The sequence below is a fragment of the Limulus polyphemus genome, unplaced genomic scaffold (genome assembly GCF_000517525.1).
Source record: "Limulus polyphemus unplaced genomic scaffold, Limulus_polyphemus-2.1.2 Scaffold249, whole genome shotgun sequence".
Lineage (NCBI taxonomy): Eukaryota > Metazoa > Arthropoda > Merostomata > Xiphosura > Limulidae > Limulus > Limulus polyphemus.
Window position 1 is genome coordinate 764,380 of NW_013665859.1, and position 3,415 is coordinate 767,794.

General features: G+C 29.5%; 1 protein-coding gene across 1 annotated transcript in view; it reads right to left on the reverse strand.

Moving 5' to 3' along the window:
• Positions 1-3,100, reverse strand: part of LOC106478789 (40S ribosomal protein SA-like) — a 19,236-nt gene extending 16,136 nt beyond the window's left edge. Inside the window, exon 1 of the mRNA XM_013939358.2 lies at positions 3,001-3,100. The gene's annotated coding sequence lies outside the window, so the exon portion shown is untranslated. The remainder of the gene's footprint in view (positions 1-3,000) is intronic.
• Positions 3,101-3,415: the final 315 nt, after the last annotated feature.

The following is a 3,415-nucleotide window of genomic DNA, read 5'->3' on the forward strand; positions in this document are numbered from 1 at the left end:
TGCTTGCCAACAACTGACGCAATCAACAAGCGGGATAAATTTCACGCATGCGCACGAAGGTTCAAGGTCGGCTCATGCAAGCGCGCTTGATTCAAATCCATCAGGTTATCACAAAAAAAAAAACAGATCGGATACTTTTCTCACAGGCCTCGTATTTAGTATAAGGTTGCAATTTCTCATGCTGAAAAGCAACTATTTTTAGGATGACTACAGCAAACTTACGAGTACGAAAGAAGGTTCTTTATATATAAAACAAATTTGTTTCTAACAGGAAGAAAATTATGTCATACTTTCATGTTATTAAGGATAACACAAACTCAAATATCAGGGCAGGGGGTTATCGTCTTAAAAATATTAATCACCGAGATCTTTTTTGTCTGTTGCAGGAAGAAACCCAGTTATAATCTTGAAAAAAAAAAATGACTTTCTAAGATACTAGGGATAATGAACAATACTCTAATGATGATCAATAAAAATATTAGGAGAAGAAACAAATGAGAAACAGAAAAATCCTGCAAAAGAAAAACATGATATAAAAACTCATCAATTCCTGACATTGTCTGTTACTTAAATATAAAGAAATACAATTAAGTTCTTTAAAAAAAGTATCCTCTCATGATTTAAATTTTAAAAGTTCAGTGGATGGGACAAAGAACCAACAGATTTCTTGTTATCCTTAAATTATGTAATGAGCAATAATCCAGTGGCAAAAACTGAGAGCTTAATCATAATGACAAAGTATTTTACAGATACCATTCTACCAAATCACTTCCTGATCTCATTTGTTCCTTACTAGTAAAAGTTCAATTCTGATTTCTAAGATATCTATACCTTTGAGTTATTAAGCAGAGGATTTGTTTAGAACATTTTTATATAGCAGCAATTTATACATAGAGCACAAATATATATATATATATATATGTAGGCCATTCTCCTTAAAAATGTTTTGGGTATCCATTAACATTACCAAACCTTTATGAATTGTAACGAGGGCAATTGTAGAAATTATTACAACTGTGAAAACAATTATTAAAGAATAAGAAACAACTGGAAAAAATAAGCAGACTACTAAAGAATGAGAGAGAAATAAATCAAACCAGAAACAGAAAAATGCTGCAAAAGAAAAACATGATACAGGATTCTCTCTCTGATAGCAAACTTTCAAACTACCCAGAACCAGACAAAGAAAATTGTTTGAAGAGTAAAAGAACTGAAGAGATGACAGCAGATTTCATTTGATACTTATTGGAGCTGATATCACGAGGTGTACTAATACACACAAATAGAACACAACAGATTTTCCAACATTTTTATTTCTCCCTCATGTTTATAACATTCAGTCCATAGAAATAATCCAGCCACTGTTACTGCTATAAAGTGAATGTATACTGCCACATAATAAACTTCAATGTTTTTTGGTTTCTCAATAACATGTACACTGATCTTAACTCATTAGTTTTAAATTATAAGGATTTATTGATAGTTTCAATTAACTGTAACATCTTACTTTACTTCTGATACATCTACGTGTTTTGAATGTTTTAAAATTGTGATATAACATATGTAAATTTCACCTCATTTGAAACAAATAAAATTTTCTTAAGAGAGTCATTTTGGTAGAGTTCCATATGGCACCCCCACTCAATTTAAAAAAAAATTCATCAAAGTAATATTTATGTATTAATAAATCATATTAATAGTACCAATAACGTAAGTACAATGCTAGATAGATATAACAGATCAAAAGACAGAATTACGCTGACGAAGTTGGAAACATTAGTTACAATAGGGGTGTCAAAAGGAAATGGGGGTGCCAAAGTAGTTTGGAACATTTTATTTTATTTTTTTGGTAAACCCCAAAAAGCCATGCCCCAATTTTTCTGATACGCCCCTTAAAATAAACCCTTTTCAGTATCTTTTTTATCCAGGCAATTCTACAATTTTTGGGTGGGGGTGCCATATGGAACTCTTTCCGTCATTTTTACCACTGAATGAGTTATTTCTGTTTATATAACAACACTCAGAGATATGCAATTAACATATTTTCATTTCAGTCACCTCGTGTATTATTCTGAAGGTTTGAATTTAGGCAGTGACTATATTTGGGGCTCTGCAAAATCCCCACTATTTTCTACTTTTATACAGTTCATATAAATTAACATAAAAATAAAACATTTTAAAATGGGAATAAACCCTGAAAATAATCATTGCCTTGAATTTACTTAGCTAACATTATGAGAAAAACTGGACATACAAAGTAAAATAAGTGCTAAAAGACATAACTAAATCTATACAGCATTTAAGAAGAAAACTACACACGGGCTGAAATTAGGTGTATACTGCCATTATCACATCTTTAAGTTTCATATACACATTGAAGGATTAATTTAATTTTTTCTTGAAGACTTAGGCTAGATATTTAATTACAGTAACAATAATTTACTAAAAATATGTATGAAAGTACATATCAATACCAACTGAAATTAGCAATAACTTGAAAAACATATTTTATTGTTATAGCTTACACAACAGCATAGACTATAACATTTAAAACAGGCCAAACACTGATGCATATGCTACTTCTAACCTAAGTTACATTTCTAATTTAGTATAAAAAATGACGTTTGAATTTTAATTGTTCAATTATCTCACAAACGTAGTCAAGGTCATATAAATCCGTTAGTCACCCAAGCTGTTTCAAGTAAATTATGAGTGATCCTATAAACTGTAAAATAGTAATTTTAGTCATCTCGAGTACTTGATTCATCCACCATATAACCGTCCATTGTTATTAGGCCTAATGTTAGTTGCTGCATATTCTTATGTTAGGCTTGAGCTATATAAAGACTCACTTATTTTCTTTTATTTTTATAGATAAAAGTGAATTATTTTACTTATAACTATAAAATTTCAAAATTACCTTATGAGTGCTAAATTCAAGTAACTACAATTGATAATCACTTTTAAAAATATTTAAATTTAATTAACTTTTCTACTCACTATTTCACAAATGCCACATGGAGTTCAATCCTAAGCTGAAAAGGAGGTTTACAGCTACGGGGTCAACAAGTGTTTCCTCACAGATTAACCCTATAATTACTAGTAAACATAAAAATATTTTAAAAATCTAATTTAAGTAATTAATTAAAATATACAATATCTAAAAATTTATTTTACTTTTATAACAATAATAATTATTATTTTCTTAAAGTTTTATGTTTAAACGTCATGAGAATATACTGTTGTCTGGATCGGTGTTTTTTGCTATTTCACAAATACAGGCTGTGGGTATTATTACCTATAAAGCTAGTTTCTTATGTTATTATTGTTACGTATCTACTTGTTTGATAATTTCCCGTAAAACTTCTATCTGAGAAACTTCAGCGATACAAGTCCTTTTTTAATTAAAACTAGT